The sequence below is a fragment of the Cygnus olor genome, chromosome 5 (genome assembly GCF_009769625.2).
Source record: "Cygnus olor isolate bCygOlo1 chromosome 5, bCygOlo1.pri.v2, whole genome shotgun sequence".
Lineage (NCBI taxonomy): Eukaryota > Metazoa > Chordata > Aves > Anseriformes > Anatidae > Cygnus > Cygnus olor.
The window spans coordinates 4,721,882-4,739,770 of NC_049173.1; the positions used below are offsets into that span (position 1 = coordinate 4,721,882).

Below are 17,889 nucleotides of genomic sequence, written 5' to 3' on the forward strand. Positions count from 1 at the left end.
TTTTGACGCAAACTCTCCAACCAATGGCAGGGAGAGAGTGATTGACACATCTAAGCCAGGGGGAAAATAATAAAAACACACAACAGGGGGAGGAAAAAACAGGCCGCTGCTGTACCGGGGGGACAATCGAGCGAGAAATAACAGCCACCAAAATGACACGAGAATATACATTAAAAGAACCTGCTCGGTTTAAAAATATACATTACGGAGCGCAGCGCATGAAGTCATTGTCCAAATTAACGTGATGGACGTTAAGCACGGCTCGCGTTAGCCTATTGCCCGGGGATGGAGAAGAAGTGTGTGTGGGGGGGGACACGATAAAAAGCGGCGGGTTGGGGGGGTAATAATAACAACAAAAGATATTAAAATATATAAGTAAACATTGCGGGGGGGCGGCGTGGAGCCTCGGCTGAGCAGAACGGAGCTGGGAGAGGGGAAAGCTTGTAGGGGAAACCTGCCCAGGGGTAGGGAGAGTGGGGTAAGGGGGTGCCCCAGCTCCGGCCCCCCCGGGCCCTACCGCACCCACATGTCTGTAAGTCTATATTTAAGATATATAGAGATGGCTGGTGGTGCAGGACGAGACTTCTGCAGCAGCGCTGCGTTGCCTTTGCAAATATGGACGTGGAAATATTTTCGTAGGAATAAACTCGGTGCAGCGGAGGGGGGCTGGGGGGCTCCCCCCTGCCGAGCCGAGCCGAGCCGTGCCTCTCGCAAGCATCCGTCCCTGCCCAACTTCTCCCGGGTAAAAGAAACCCGAAAATGAAGCTTGGGGACAAGGCAGGATCAGGGGAAGCTCGGGGAAGGAGCGGTCAGCCCGGCTCTGTGCGCACTTTCCCCACTTGTGACAATAAGGGACAACGCAGCGGCTCCCTCGTTTTAACGGGGTGACCTATGTTAATGAAGTTATAGCAATTAATTCGCCTCTTTGTGGCTCTCTCCGAGCCTGGCTGGCTGTGTGCAATCAAATGTGGTTGTCCTTGGACTTAGCGCAACCACCGACCGCTGCCGGTGCAGCCCGAGCTGGCGCTTTGCAGGAGCAGGTTTGGGATGCTCGGGGTTGGGTTGTTGGGGTTTTGGGTTTTGTTTCTGTATTTTTTTTTTTTTTCCTCCCAGAAAGGAGGAGGAGGAAGGAGGGGGGCGAAGGGAAGGAGGGAGGAGAGAGGAGGGGAAATTAAAACAAACAAACAAACCAACAAACAAAAATAACCCCTCGCACAAAAGCAGCCGCAGCCCGGCGGAGCCGCTCCCACACTTTGGACGCTTTTTTTTTTTTTTTTTCTTTTTTTTGCCAGACTTCGTGGAAAGTTGGTGCCCGGGGGCGGCCCGGCTGGGGGCTGCAAGACCCCGGCCCCCCGACTCCCCCGAGACCCTCCGGCGCCGCTCCCCCTGCCCTCCGCTGCGCCGCGCCTGCAGTCCTTGGGGTCTTTTTTTTCCCCCCTTTTCTCAGAGCCGTGATACTTTTTAGGGGCTTTTCGTTTGTTGGCTTTCTTTTGGGTTTGTTTTTCTATTTTTTTTTTTTATTTATTTTAGGGTGGGGGAGGGTGGCGAGGGGCGGCTGCAGCCCCCTGCCCCATTGCAATCCCCCCCCTTGTTCCCCCCCTTGCCACACTTGCGCAGAAATCCGCGCCGGGAAAATCCTTCCCTCTCACCTCCCCGCATGTCGGCACGGCCCCTCAGCCTCTCCTGTAGCAGAGCAACAGTAATAAATATCCCGATTCAACCCTCCCCACCCCCCCCCACCCCCCCCTTTTTGCCATCGCCTCCCGCCCCCACATATTATTTAATAACCTTAATCCACCTTGGAAGAATGAGGGAGATAATTCGTTGCCGTGTATCCTGACCAGGAGGGTATTTTCGAAATCGATTAAAAATAAAAGGGAAGGGGGGGGCGGGGGGGGGGGGGGGGGGGGGGGAAACAGACGAGGAGAAGGAAAAAAAAAAAAAAAAAAAAAAGAAAAGGGGGTGCTCGGGGGCTGGAAGAAGCCGGGCTGAGGCCGCCAGGAGGGCTGAGCAAGGCAGAAGCATCGCTGCCGGTGCCTGGGAAGGTGGCCGGGAGCGCAGGGAGGGCAGCGGGCATCGCCACCCGCTGCTGCCGGGGGGCACCGGCACAGCCCCGGCCTTCCCCGGCTCCCCCCGGCCCCAGCAGCCCGGGCTAATTCCCTCTGCCAAGAAAACAAGTGGCAGAGCTGGACAGCGTTACTTAAATAAACAAGGGTCTCTTTAAAATTCTCATCCACTTCAGATGTCTAAAGTAAGATTGTGATGATTTTGTCACGGTTTGGTAAATTTACCCCTTTAAGAGGCTTTCATAAATCCCAGAACACACCTTCAGCCAGATTTGAATATAGATTTAGGTTTTAAAACCCAGAAGCTGGGAACACCGCTTTATCAAAGAGAATTTCCCTTTAGCTTAGCAATGTGTCGGAATGGCTCTCGCAAAGATTGGATCTGAGAGGGGGAAAAAGGGGGAACCTTCCTCCTGGAGCAATCCTGCACGCACTTTGCAGCTGCCTCTGCCTCCAGCCTTCTGCAGCTCGTGGAAAAGTTGCACCAAAAAAAAAAAAAATGTTGCAGCTGTAGGATCTAGGGGGTTTTATTTTTTCTTATTATTTTGATCTTTTTTCTTTTTTCTTTTTTCTTTTTAAAGAAAAACAAAAACTTTCCAATCTCTTCTGGTCCGTTTGGAAAGCGTTTCAGAGCAGGTACGGTCCCAGAGAGCCAGACTAGCCCGGGCTAACGGGGAGTGAGTGGATCTGTGTGATTTGCACTCTCAGAACTTTGTGCTCAGAGAACCAAAATCTGCTTCTGGGATGAAAAGAAACTCTAACTTCTGCTTCTCAGTAAGTTCTCCAACTTCCGATGCCAACCGGGTTACAGATCCGTTCCTTTTTCTCTCTCTGCATAGCTGTGTCTCTCTGGTCTCCTTCTCTCTCTCTCTCTCTCTCCTTCTCCTTCCTCCGGTGTAATTTCCAGCTCCTCTTTACTAACGCGAGCGTTTTGCGAGGTTTTTTTTTTTTTTGGTTGCCGTGTGTGTTGCCCACCAGGCTGATCGCGCTGCGGTTGGGTGTGCTGACAAGGAACCGAGGCGTTTGTGCAGGTTGGGCGAAAAGTTGAGGAAGGAAAGCGACCCCCCAAGACCGAGCCGATTTATTATTTGTCATCTTTGCATCTCCGATCGGCTCCGCAAAGCGATGCATGCTACGCACTTTTAAGCTTTTCCCCTCATCGGATTTGTGTCTCGTTAAAACATTCCGTACTTTCCTGGAAGTTTATCTGCAATTCAATTGCGGGATTTTTTTTTTTTTTTTCTCTCTTTCGACACTCCCCCCCTCCCAAATTTCCTTTTTGGGGGTGCAATGCCAGAGCCCCCGGAAAAGCCGTTCCACTTCGAAAAAGGGCCGGATTCGTTTAAAAATGCCGGAATGCTAAAAAATAAAAAAAAAAATCCCCCCCTTCTTCCAAGCGCCTGGGAGAGGCATGGCAGAGCCGGCACCTCCTTTGGGGAGGGGGGTGTTTGGGTTTGTTTTCCTGGGGGAAAAAAAAAATTAAAAAAAAAAATAAGGCAGCATCTTCGCCTAGATGAAACCAAGTTTCATAATTTGAGTGGGGAGGGCCGGGGGGAGGAGAGGAGGGGATGGCGGAGGCGATCGGGGGCGATCCGCGATTCGCGCAGCTCCTCTCGGGGCCAGGCAGCTCCCAAAAATGATGCCCGAGAGCGGGGAAAGGGAGGTCAACGTCTACACCTGGAGGAAGGGGGGAGAGGACCCCCCCCCCCAAAAAAAAAATTATAGAGAGAAATAAACCACCAGCACAAATGCAAAATAATAATTTAAAAAGTCTTTGGGGTGGCTGTGCCGGGGGGTGCGTGGGGTACGCGCGTGGGAACGGGGCCGTGGATCTGTCCGTGCGGCTGTGTGTCCGTGTGCCGACCAAACTGGCTCTAATTCTGCCAGTTTGCATCTTTTTTTTTTTTTTCTTTTTCTTTTTTTTTTTTTTCCTCTCCAGGCCACGAAGTTACCTTGATGAGCAGCTTCCTACAGCAATCAGATTATAGCTCCCCGAGCCAGATATTAAAATAACGGTTCCAGTCCAGTATCTCGCGTGTTGGCAAACTTGGGAGAAATGAAGGGGTCGGGGGGAGGGGGGCAGGGAGAGAAAGAGCCAGAAAAAGGGTTTTGTAAGAAAGAAGAAAAGAAAACCGCAGAGAAGCTTTAAACTAGTCTTTCGTTTGTAACCTTTTACAACCTTTATTTCCCGTATATGAAAAGCTTCTTTTATTGAGCCCCAGAAAGAACTTTTTTCCCCCCTTTGGATTTTTAATTAGAGCCCATCAATTGCAGCCATATATATAAGAATCGATATAAAGTAATCCGTGGAGATGGGCTAAGGTTTTAATCGAAAATCTTCTTTGCCATTCTTTGCAGATCTTCTTTAGCCGCTGGCTGGTGGAGAAACAAATGTTCATTAGGAAAATGCCCCCCAAACCCCCAGAGCAGCCCCCCCAACCAAACAAAGCCCCAATGCAGAAAGCTCGCAAAAGATCAGAAACCAACTGTTGTTGTTACCATGTGAATAAGAAATTACTCCTGTGCTTAACTTCATTTTCCTTTGCAGGCAGTCATTGCTGGGCGGGTTTCTATATTGCAAACTTTAAAAAAACAGCTCCGCAGCCTACAGCTAATTTCCCCCCTTCCCGGACTGCGTGTCGGTGATGGTATTTTCCTCTGGTTTGTGTGCCCGCGAGTGGCTGTGTGTCCGGTAACAAAGATCCCACAAGTACAACACTGCGGGGAAATCCAGACCCCGTCCCCTTGCAGCCTGTCAGCCTCACAAATAGCACACTTTCTTTTTTTTTTTTTTTTTTTTTTCCCTCGGCTTTTTTTTTTTCCCTCTTTACTTTTTTTTTTTTTTAAAGTGTTTTCCATTATGTAAAATTTAACCCTTTGCCTTCACGCTATGGAATATTTATTTTCCAATGCAAAGAGAAAGGAAGAAAAATCCCAAGTCCCTAAAAGCTCCCCAAACCTTCCTCCTTTCTAAAGAACTAGGGCTGTTTTTTCTCCAGGGGTAGGAGGGGAGTGGAAGCTAAATATTAAACAATGCAGGCAGCTTCGGGTTTATTTTGGTAAATTAATTGTGAGACGATTCTGGCTCCCGTGTGTTTCTGCATGATTAAACTGTGCTATTTGTTCCCCAAAGCTGCACATTAGCAGAAAGCGCAAGTCTATTTTAAAGCATCATCCTCAGGTTTAATGTAGGCAAACCAGGCTGATCGAAAAGTTTACCCGAGTAATTGCGGCTAAGAGTCGACTGTAGTAGTTTTAATCATGATTTTCTATCTGATAAGTGCGTTTGAAAGAATGGACCCTGCATTTTTTTAATCTGAAGGAAGCGAATCTGACCGTATTTGTACCCCAACCTCGCGTCTTATCTGTATGAAATTTCAATTTATTTAAAAGCCTGGTATTTAATACACCACGCGGGCCACATTTAGTTTAGACAAACCCCCCTCTTGCACTTTCTCCGTAATCACGCCTAATGAAAACGTGGGATTTTCCCATTATTAAAAAAAAAAAAAAAAGAAAAAAAAAGTGAAAATATAATGCATCTTCATTAGGAAAATTGACTGCTGCGCTCAAGACAGTTCTTAATTGAAAAGGCAACCTATTTTAATGGTGTGGTTGAGGAGAAGATTACATACTTTATCCAAACACAAAGACAATTAATAATGAGGAGCAGGCTGCTGCCATTAACTCTAATGTAGTTACATCAATGTCAGCGCCAGCGCCCGTACCTGAGGGGTGCGAGGCTCGTCCCCCCCGCTCCGCCGGGCCTCTGCCCCCCTCCCCGGTGCTTTTTGGGGGATGCACGGCCCCAAGAAGTTGCTCTCGGAGGGGACTTTGGGAGCAGCTGAGCGCAGGACGGTCGGGAGCGCGGCGGTGCGGAGCGGGGGCAGCGCTAAAACCGCAGTCTGCAAACGAATCCGTGCCCCCCAGCCCGGGGACAGCTCGGGGCCCCCGGCACGATCCCAAAGCTGCCAAACCCGGCCGGTCGCCGGATCGACACCTGCCCTTCAGGCACCAATTTGGGGCGGAAAAAAAAAATAAAATTAAACTTTCATTTGCTCGGTGTGCCCCTAAAGTGTATTTACGCCGAGCGCTGGCTGTTAAGTTTTTTGTTTTTGTTTTTCCTTTCTATTTATTCTTTTTATTTATTTATTTTTATTTTATATTTTGCTTTTTCTCGCCCTAGGAGTGGGCCGGAGGCTGCCCGGGGCTGCCCAGTACCCGGAGCCCGGCGCTCTGCTCGCGGCTGGGGCTGGGGGCGCGGGGCGGTGCGCGCCGCTCCCTGCTTGCACAAAGTCCCCTCCCTCGGAAGGAAAGTTCATTCGGTAACCGCAAATACAAGAGTTAAATCACAGCAGCGCAGTTTCCCCCCCCCCAAAAAAAGGAAAGAAACAACGATCAATCCCCCCTTGTTGCACGTTTGTTTTACTTTTTTTTCGCTTTTTTTTTTTTTTTTTTTTTTCGAGGGGGGTGTGTTGCAGCCTGGCTGTGGGGACCTGAAGGTGTATTATTATTTTATTACTATTTTTTTGTGTGTGTGTGCCCCGCCTGCTGTCCCCCCCGGGATACTGGGAGCACAATGCAGGAGGCCCCCGGGCTTCATCCTGCCCATTCGGCCTCGGGTGGCTTTGCATCACCGCCGGGGGGTGCGGGGGCCTGTGCCAGGCCCCCCCACCAGGCAGACGGACAGGACTGTGGCCAGCATCCCCTCGTGGACAGGAGTGGCTGTGGGTGGCTGCCCTCCCAGACAGACAGACGGATGTGGCCATGGGGTGGGCATAGGGCATAGGATGGCACTGCTGTGCCCATCCGTCTGTCCCAGACAGACATAGAGGTAGGAAGGGCATCTGTCTCCCCCAGACAGACAGACGGACAGACATAGCGGTAGGAAGGGCAGAGCAGTGCCCATCCGTCTCCCCCAGCCAGCCAGACGGACAGACGGACGGACAGCTGCCCATGCAGCCCAGGCGATCCCGGTGAGCAGAGCTGGGGGCAGCCCAGGTGGGACCAGGATAATCCCTGGGCAGACAGACAGACAGACAGACGGGGGCCATGCCCCGCTCACTCTGCCTGGCCGAGGGGTGCCCCGCTAAGCCCCACGCAGGCGAGGTGGAGCGTGGCCAAACCTCGGGCTGGGGCAGGGCCGGATCCGGCCATGGCTCAGGCAGGCGGAGAGGGCCAGAAGCACGGGGCTGTGTTCAGCCACCGGCTGGACAAACGGACACGGCGGTGCCCGGTTGGGTTTTGGCTGGGAGAGGCAGAGCCCAATGGGTTCCCGTGGGAGATAGCGGGTCCACAGCCATCCCGGACAGGGGGTTTTCTACCTGCAGAATGAAACACACCGCAGCTTCCCTCCCCGCGCGGGAGCGGTGGGGTCCAAAGTGGCTGTGGCCTTTAGGAACTGCCCTAACATCCGCAATTGGAGATAAAAAGAAAGTTCCTGCTGGTTCCCTTCCAGACAAATGAGCCTGGCCGCGTCTCTTTGCTCTTTAGCAGCATCTGCCCACCCTCTGCACCTGATTCCTTCCAGGAGCCTTTCATCTCCCCCCGCTGCCTGCTCCCGCAGCCCCGGCTGATCTGCCCGTGGGCTTAATGGGACGGGAGGACGCGAGTCCCCGGGGACGGCCCCGTGCCCACCTCCTCCTTCTCATCTCCGTTCCCCCACGCACTGCATCTCCCCCTCGCCTACTCGGCTGGCAGCTAGCGAAGGGATTTCTGGCATCAGGAGGTTCTGGAGATTTTGCTTTACTGTCCAGGGATGGCAGTGCTAGGGGCTGGTTGTCCGATAATTTCTCTCCGAAGGAAGGCTGTCCCTGTAATGGGGAGGTTGGTGGCAGGCTGGTGCGTGCCTCTGTCTTTACATTCTCTCTAAGAAGCAGGAACTTGTACCAGATGCACCCAGTTTTGCCCTGGACGTGTTTATTTTCATATCAATGGTGCAGGTACATTCGATACCGACAGGTCACTGAGAAAAAAACATCCTTTTGTGCGTGCTCACTGATAAGCGCTGCGATGAGGTTCTTCCCTTGGGAGCAGAAATGCCTTTCAGGGTGTATTTTACATCACTCCTGAGCCCTGCCCTGTGTACCCCCAGCTCTGGTTCCCTTTCCTGGACGTGGCTGCCACCTGAGGTGCCCAGGGGTTCCCAAGACCCACACAGCACCGCTATGTCTGGCACAGGGCTTGCGGAGGCCAGCTGGGACGCCAGGGACATCTCAGGTGGCATGGGACACCTGTATTTAGGCAACAAAGCCATGTGTGCAGCTTGAGCTGCTCTACCCTGTGATGCTCAGCTCTTCAGCTGCCTCCTGGTGCATGGTGAAGCCTCCTTTAAAGCTTTTTAGGTCCACAGCTGAAATGTAGGTACCTGTAAATATCACAACCTGGCCTGTGTTTTTTTCCCAGACTCCTTGTGACCATTTTTTGGTGCCTGGTTTTAGCACTGGTGATGTGGCTGCCTCGGTCTCCAGGACATCTTGAATTAATGTGGTGACCTCAAACACCCGGCGGGCCCTGAGTCTGGGGGGTGCTGACAACCTATCCCCTGAGAGCAGAGCCCTTTCTGAGGGCTCTCACCTTGGCCACCCTAAACCATGCCAGTGTCTGCCTGTGGAGCGTTTTGTGCTCTGGGTGTGACCTGGAAAAAACCCTCCAAGTCCTCAAGTTCTCCTCCTACGTGAAAACCCAGCACCATCAGGATGAGGTGCAGATGGGAGAGCAGATGCAGCAAGCAGGTAATTTCCTAGAAGCTACTGCTAGGATTGGGACAGGGATGGGTTCTTGAGAGGGGTCCATGCCGTGCGAGGGGCAGAGCCATGCTGATGCTCTCTGCTCCATCTCGCAGGGCTCATCCTGCTGGAGAGGAGCTGGGGAAAAGAGGCAGAGCCCGGCTCTGGAGCAGTGGTGAGCAGGTTTCCACAGCTCCATATTTAGGGCAATTGCTGCCAGTTAATCTATTCAGGCCATAAATCCACATTTGATATCTGATGAGAAATTCAGAATGAGTTGCAGCTCTTTCTCTAGTCTGCATAGAACAGACATTCACAGGCTATGTAAGCAATTTAAATATTTTATTGAAATGCGACATTCCAACATTTTTTACAAATGCATTGCTAAGAAATGCAGACCATGCTGTATAATTGCCCATCTCCCCTTAACTTACATTCTTTTTTTTTTTTTAACTAAAGAAGTAGAACAAAAGGAAGAAGGTGAATTCCTTTCACATAGATAAGAATTTTTCAACTGGAGGACATTTTTTTGACAAAATATTTTATTTTCGGGACATCCTGTTGCACTGTAGCTAGTTTCTACTTCTGTGCTTGGATTGTTAAAGGAGTTATTATATAAAGCCTATTAGGAAAAAAAAAAAAGAGCTAATATAAAGGCCACATGCTCATCATTCAGAAAAGCTCTCCAGTGTGAGACGTACAATTCTTACCGATGGAAGACGGAACTTTTAACACACTAAATTAGAGCTAATTCTGCAGCCCAAGTGGGCTTCATTTTGTGGACAAATATTTCTGAGAGAAATGAGTCTCTATGCTCCCACAAGGATGGCTTTCACATTGTAGCACCCTGCCTTGGACGCGTGCGGATTTTGGCTTCAAAGGTGGCCATTTTGTCAAAATTGCACATGACTCAAAAACTTGAAGGAATGACCAAGCTCAAGTGGAAAAGTCAAAATGTGATGCATGGTTTTGAGAAGTGCAGCTGGGAAACTTGGAGAAATATAGATAAGGACAATATAAGGATAATATAAATGTTAAAAAAAAAAAGGATGTTCAGTAATTGGGTGTTTATGAGTGAGCTGGTAAGAGACCTTCATGCTGAATGAACCTCTATACATTATCAAATGTTAGTCTATACATTATCAAATACTATAACTATGTTTCGTTACAAAATTAATCTATCATTTGAATACCTTGCCAGTGCTAACAAATGAATTCACACCATACCTGGATACTATAGGGCTGTATTATGACTTTTTCGCAAGGGAGGAATTGTCCTATAAGTTAAGGCCAAGCAAAGAGGTTGTGGGAAGACCAGTCTAGTGCCAAAACATCTTTTCTACATCTTGAAAATCTAAGTAACATTCACAGCATCTCCCAGGGAAGATGTCCCTGGTGAAGCACCATTTCTGTGGTTTTGAGACCCATGGAGAAATGGGCAAATGGACAGCTCTGCAGGATGTCCCAGAGTGCTAAATTTTGCTCAGGTTTAACTGAGGGACGTGTAAAATCTCATGTGGCTACACATCTGAGGCAGATCAAGAGTGCAAGGTGCACATTCCGATAGCAAGCACCAGAAACATTCCCAAAGGGTTGCTTTTGCCCTCAGTGCACCAAAAGCTCCCTGACTTTGACGGAGCTCTGCTGCAAGTATAAGACCATACAATTTCAGGGGCCTAATTTGACTGCTTGCCTTAATTAGAACCAGTTTTATTTAGGCAAGCTGGCTCCCTTGCTGGGAACCAAGAAATCACAGACTTATACCTCAGAAAGTTCTCACTTTTAAAAAGATGGAGAATATTGTCAGATGTGCCTAGATTTGCTAGAGGTGGCACAACCCCCTTGGAGACTTGCATCCCCATGCCTCTAAAAAGCAGTGGCATCCTGAGCAAGAGCACGGGTATCTTAATTCATTAACACCAGCCCCAGCACATAGGATAATTTGGCCTATATGAATTAAAGACTTTGGCAGTTTTCGCCTTTCTCTGAAATCCCATTGTGCTCTAACATTGCCAGTTTCCTGCTGGTGAAAGCAAAAAAGAGCCACGGAGTCGGTGTCTCAGTGACCCCGGCGGCTGTGGCTGTGGAAGTGGCACCAGTTTTGTCCTCGTCTGAGGTCCGATTTTTGTGTGTGTGTGGTTTGGGAGAGGGAAGGAGAGGCTGGATTCCAAACTTACTAAAACCAATAAAAATATCACAGTGCGGATCAAATACTTTCAAGTGTTTGTCCCGAAGGAACATTTATAAATCCATCAAATGTCAGTTTGCACATTAATTACTCTGTGTTTCCTTTGAGTATGGTGAAAGAATTTTTTACACTTGCCTTCCTTTCTGTAATTTCCAGCCTTTAAACCCATTGCTCTCCCTCTCTCTTCCTTCCCCCCGCCATGTAAGGCAGCCAAACCTGCAGGTTGGCTCCTCATAAATTGCTTGGCCCACCTGGGAATGTCTCTGCATGCAAAATTCTTCCCTGAGTGCTCACCCGGCTCATAGCTGGCATAACTTGCTCTCTGCAGAACCACAGAGAAGTTTTTAGCCCAATCTTCTCCCCAAATGCACTCATTTTAGGGTATTTCTTAGCGAACTCATCCAGTTCCAACCCAGTCATCTACTCTAGAGCTGGGCTTTTTATTATCAGGTTATGCTATTCCTTTAAGCACCTTTTTTTTTTTTTTAACTCTATTTTTGATAGGAAAATTCTATTTCAAAATGAAAAATAAAACTTTAATTTAGAAGTAGTGAAAGAAATCACATGGCATTTTCAAAATAAAATCTTCCTTAAAGACATCCAAATGAATTAAGAATGTTTTATTTTCCAGATTTTGTCCACACCCATACAGAGTTTTGGATAGCATGATACTCAGATTTTCTGTCTGTCAAGAAATAAAATAATTGCTTAGTACTCCTCACATGCTTTGACAACCCTTAATTCCTTAATTGCTTTAATATGAGCAGCTTTGCATCATGTTTAAACACTTTTATTCTCTCTGACTTCCACGGGTTCTGCTATCGTTGTTTCACTGGTGGAATGGTGAATTGTGGAGGGAAAAGGTGTGTGCAGAACAGGATCTCCCCTGCTCAGAGCAAGCCTTAGGTGCCAGCATCTGGAAGCATCTATCCCGATGCTCTAGAAATCACTACCACCTGCAGTTGCCTTGCTGACAGTGCAACAAGGGAGAAATTTTGCCTTCCCCAATGTGAACAGGCAAAGCTTTTTGCAAAAAGAGTAAATCAGAAGATCTTTTGATTGATCAGCTGTTCATAAAAAGACAACTACATAAAAATGCCAGGCGTGGTTTTGCTAACAGAGCATCCCGAGACAGCCTTAAATTCTCAGAAACATCCTTTTTTGGCCATCATTCTGCATAGGTGTGAGTGATGGTTTGTGGGGTGAATAACAATAAACTTGCTCAACCATAGCACAGTCCATGGGGAAGCATGAGCAAGTGGAGACTTCCTGTTGTGGGGTGTAACCTATGGATTTATTTGCCCTCAAAGGCATGTATATCACACAAACACAGCTGAGGTGAGGGCAGAGTAACCCAGACTGTCCTTCAGCATCCTGACGGACATTCAACCATTCTGATGGAATGAACAAAGTAAGATGAAGTTGGGACATTGGGAAGCCCCCACCCACAGCCCCTAGATTTCCAGGTTTATTATTCCAATCACTGAATGCTGTGATTAAATGAATCTTTTCCTTCTGATGGCAGTAATAAAAACACGGCTAGTTCTATTGGTTAATTAAATAGTTAAGATAATAAATTCATCTTCAGGTTATAATGTCTGTAATGAATAAGCCACATTCTCTGCTGATGGCATGCCATTCACTTCAGTAGAACTATAGTGATTTTTCCAGTGAATATTTTTGTGTCTTAACTTGCCAGAAAAGATTTTGAGAATAGTTTGACCTTGTGCATCCGTAACTAGAAAGCTCCGCTTTCAGCTAATGTGAAGTGACTTTTTGGTACCAGGGGGATTACGGATGAGGTCTGGTAACACAAGGTTGAGTTCAAGAGAAAATATAACACTCTCTCAAAGCAAAACTCCGGCTTTATTTTAAAGTGAGCACATTAGGCATATCATGTCCAGCTAGCAGCAGGCAGTCCTCTGAGTACACAGCGATCCCGTTGCTACCAAAGACAGGTGGACCAGGCTGCAGGTGCATACAGATGCTCCACCATGGCCTCCAATTTTGGTTTTTACAGACTACAGTGAGCTCAGTTACTTCTGCCACTAACATGTTTTCCTTCTCTCGGTCCTGGCTTCATTTTGGAATTGAGCTCTTGGTTGGGTGCTTGGATAAACACAGGGAAGAAAAGCAAGAAGGAAAAAACCCCAGTCTACTTGTGAGGGAGATGAGCTTAATTCAATTCAAAATTATTTGTGACAGAATTGAAATGAAAGCACAACAGAAGGTGAAATTACAGCATTCATTAGACCTTGCTGCTGTTGGGTTGCTACCTACGATCTCCATCCAGTGGCTTTCTAAGCAATCAAGTGGTGCCAGGTTGCCTGATTTCAAATGAAAACCAAGATCATCCTCCTTGATTATTTCTACTGGAAATAATAATAATGTTACTCCTGACATTGTTAAGTTCTAACAGTGCCTTCCAAAATGCTGAGGTCATTGTGAAAATGGCCAGGGCTGGCCTCTACCTGTTGCCTATCTCCATGTTGTAGCCTCAGAGCACAAAGGGGCGGTGGGGAACCTGCAGCTCAGTCCCAAAGAGTCTTCAAAATGGAAAAAAGCAGCAAAACTTCCAGTGGGAGCAAGAGTAGATGTAGCTGTAAGAGATGTCAGTGCCCATTTATCAACTCTCTGCTTCACAGGTGATGTGGGTGCTCATTGTCAGGCTGGTTACTTTGGCTCCTCAAATTCCTTGGATTGTCAGGTTTTTGGGGTCTCTTGTGCCAGGTTGGACCGAGCCAAGGGAGGAAGTGCCTGAGGTTTCCTGGGACATCAGATCCTAAGGAGCGTTGCACCTAACTCCTGTGTGTCAATTGGTGTCTCCTTACCCCACAGCTGGTTCAGGCACACAAGAAATGGGCCAGGCAGGATGAGGCCTGGGGGGCAGCACAGTATTTGTGGTGAACCACCACACCCGTCGAATTTCAGGGATGACCTGTACTTTGTGAACTGGAGGTCTCTGAGCAAGTAAACACTATTTCTGTCAACAAGGTGCCCGAGAGTCCGTCAAAACCATCTCTGCTACTACTGCTACTAGAAATCCAGTGGTAGGAGAGGACTTCCTTTCAGGGACAGCAGCCTTGCATCAGTTTATAGATCTAGATCAGATAGGGATCATTTAATCCAAGAATTTAGGATTTTATGTGTTGGCTAGTCTTTACATTTGTGGAGTAGCGTCTGCTTCTGTAATTGCTGTGTCTGGGAAGCTAATAAAGATGGCATTTTATACTTTGTTCACTGAAGTCCATTAGGTGGGATTCTGACTGTATCTCTTCTGGCCAAGGTATATGGGAAGGCATTTATTCAATCTGGTAACGCAGTCCGTGTTTCTACTGTAGTATCTACCTACTATACACATGTCCTGCTTGTGTGGTGCTGCATTACCTCAGCACCCTTTTTATTTCCATTCTTGCAGTAGTGATTTAATAGCTCATATTCCTGACTCGTCAATGCAAAAGCATGAAGAATGGGAGCTATGACCTGAAGAGGGAAGGAAAGACACAGCAGAAATATTGCACAAGGCACAGCTTGTTGATTGATATTTATTTATGATACAGATGTGGAGTAAGAGTACCACATTTAAAAGGAAATGGTTTGTGCTTTTAATAAGGCTCTTCACTCACAGCTGTTCTGATATAACCTTTGCATTACCCATTGCATTTTCCTTGTAGTATTCTGGCTTTATGGTCTGCTGACTCACAGACATGTATCTTCTTCATTACTTAAAAATGTGATTGCTTACATAGCAATCTCTCCCTGTAGATAAAATGAATGGAACTTCCATTTGCTTTTATATTTTTTTTAATATAATACAAAACCATTGCTGTTATTAATTTAATATGGAGAGCCTCTTAAAATGGTCCAAGCATCATCTGCTTTATTAGTGCCTGCTTGACAAAGCTTCCACATTCCACAGTTAGTTTGCTTCTGAGGATGTAAGGCTTTACAATACGCAGTGAGATTTTGATAAAATCTCATCAAAGCCTGCTAAAAGATCTCCTTTATCTATTTTGATTGGCTTGATTACATTGATTAATGAAACACTGGAGGATTTTATGTGATGGGATTAAATAATGCAATTAGTTTTAATAATTTTTCTAAGAAATAGATTTTGGAAAGAACAAAAGGAAAAAAAAGAGAGCAATGTTCTGTGTATAGTATTCATGATAAGTCGTAAATCTTTGGTTTGCCCCTTGGAACAGTGGCATTTCACAGACTTCAGATGCAGGAATGCTCAAGAGGAAATATAAGTGAGAAAGTTAATATTGGGGTGAATCTTAACTCTACAATATTTTACAGGCTGTCACTCACTGCAGTGCTAGGAAGGAGCCTCTGGCACCCTGAAGGCAGGCTGTTGTTTTGCCGTACTGACCACCTCCTTGTTCATTTCTGATTGTTTACAGAGGAGATTTCTGGATGAAATCATATAATTTACGTGGGTTAAGTAGGCTGCGGAATTTGCAGCAAAAGCTGGCAGTTCTATGACAGTGAGTGGCAGCTGCCTGGACAAGCCATAGCACCGTCTGCTTATGTTTGTGTTTAACCCTTAAAGTTTGCTTGGAGACAGACACTTCACGGTCTCTATGCAACCTCCACCACCAAAAGCAGTGGAGTTGCACTAGCTTCCCCTAAGGGTTTCCCCTATTACACCCTGTCTGTCTTGGGGCCAAGAAGACAGATTTATGGAAGTCAGAAAATTAAAGTCGGTATAGTCATTGTCATGACTATTGAAAACTAACAGCAATGAGGTTTGCAACTGATGTGAGTAAGAGGAGCTACAAGAAAGTAGCAGAGAGCATTACAATTCTGCTGACTATTCCTCAGTTTGTGCTCAGGTGATGAGTTTACAAAGTGGTACATCTCCTAGGACACCTTGCAGGGATCTCTGTGCTTCCGGTGAGGATTTGCATTCCACATGGGCTTTGAGAGAAGTACTGGGTGTGTAACTTGCACATTTACCTTCTCCTTCTGACCCAAGGCAGCTGTTCCTGGGTCCGTCTGGGCTCTGTTTAGTCCTGAGCAAATCCTTCGGACCTGGACTCAGGTACCCCCATGGGTACCCATACCTAAGGTGGACACAGCTGCATGTTATTCAGGACTGCAAGGAACAGTTCAGCCCCACATTATCCAGGATTGCTAGTCCTCAGTTTCCAGTGTTATGAATAGAAGGGGAGGTAACACTATCAAAAGTAATCTTATAGTGGCCTGTGTGAACATTGCCTCCAACTCCTCCACATTCACTGTGTTGGAAGACAGGAGCTGGTCTGAATTGCTTTTCATCAATTGGAACTTAGATGAGGCTGTAGGTGAACCCTAAGCACTAGAATTGGAGGTCTACACAGGGCCCTCCATCTCTTTGTTCTTCAGTTGCTGCAGCTATGCGATAATTAGGCTAATATTCACATGCCATTTGGGGGTTCAGTGATGTCTAACTGACATTTATAATGCATCCCGGAGATCTTGAAGGTACATAGCAATATGAATGCAGAGTGTCATTGCTGGAGATTGAGGTCTCACTGGCATTTTCTACATCTAGAATATCAATTCTAATTGCCATTTATTCTTCTTCTCATCTAGGTATATCTCTATATCTTGTTTACTGTCACTCTGCACTAAGCTGTTACTTCAAAGCATTTGCCTTGAATAATCACAACCAGTAAACTGCATAACAGCTTTGTTAAATACACTGCCTCTACCCTTACAGTAAGTTCCTGAGAAGAAAAGACAAGCAGAAGCTGTGCATTTTGAATCCAGGTCTGATTTCAGAGATAGCAGCCAGCAGAAGTTTGTGCACACAGTTTAGAGAGGTTTGGGACTACACTACTTCTCCATGCAGTGGGTCATGGGAGATACTGTATTGCCCATCTGCTCCATGGTTGGATCCATGGCTCAGACAGTGCAACAGTGAACATGCTGGTTCAATCTAAATAGGATCAATTTTTATATCCATTTTAACTTTATTATTTTTTTTCCTACATGTTCTTTGTTCATAGACTGATTCTAGGTCCTTTAGCAGGGAAGGCACAAAATTGTGGATTTTCTTCTGATTTTGTTATTGAACCTTTGTGTCGCCCTGGATGCATTTCCATCCTACCCTTTGTGTGTTTTGATTTGCTACTCTTTAAGCTTTCCATAGTATGGAGTGACTCCTACACTGTGTTTATGTCACTCCCAGCTCAGCAGGGTCCTGATCTCGTTGGAAATTTAATGTGGCATCAATATCACTACATTACACACCAATTCAGTTTACTCTTTTATTGCTAATAGCCCAAATACTGAATGAGTCAAGGCCCAGACTGCTCAGGCTGAGGTAAATGAATAGTCCTATTGAAACAGGCATCCAGATGATCTGTTTCAAAGAAAATGTTGGGCCTCTGTTGGTAGCGAGGGACTGAGAGTAAATGCAGGTTGTGCAGAGTGGCAGGATAAGGTCATCTGTGTGTAGTGGGTGCTGGTCAGAAAAAAAGCCTCACAGTCTCCCTTCATTACAGGTATGGGTCTGGGAAAAAAGAAACAGGACTCAGGTAGAGGACAGATACTTTCAGCAGGTTCCCACCCCAGCCCGAATCTATGCTGACTGCCTGCACGCTGCCTTTTCTGCAATACTGGTCCTGCAGCCTGCATGTGCCTGGGCCAAGTGCTCCTACCTGTCTTCACACTATGCAGATAAATCCATGCAAAGTTTTCCTGGCTGATGCAAAACCCGTCATCCTGATTCCCCAAGGCAAGCATATGTGCTCTCTGGATTTGTTATTGCATTGACAACACTGATTATCCACAGAAAAGGATGGATTCAGACACAAAGTCAGATATCAAAACTGCAATACTAAAGTATAAGGGTGAAAATTATGTGTTGTTGTTGTTTTTCATGAACAGAAGTTTTCTTAGCATCTGAAAATTTGCC

The 17,889-nt window shown here is 46.9% G+C and overlaps 1 long non-coding RNA gene across 3 annotated transcripts in view; it reads left to right on the forward strand.

Moving 5' to 3' along the window:
- The first annotated feature begins 2,413 nt into the window (after positions 1 to 2,413).
- LOC121071327 overlaps positions 2,414 to 17,889 on the forward strand; it is a 102,760-nt gene continuing 87,284 nt past the window's right edge. For all 3 annotated transcript variants that reach the window (XR_005820531.1, XR_005820533.1, XR_005820532.1), the window contains exon 1: positions 2,414 to 2,840. This is a non-coding gene — a long non-coding RNA (uncharacterized LOC121071327). The remainder of the gene's footprint in view (positions 2,841 to 17,889) is intronic.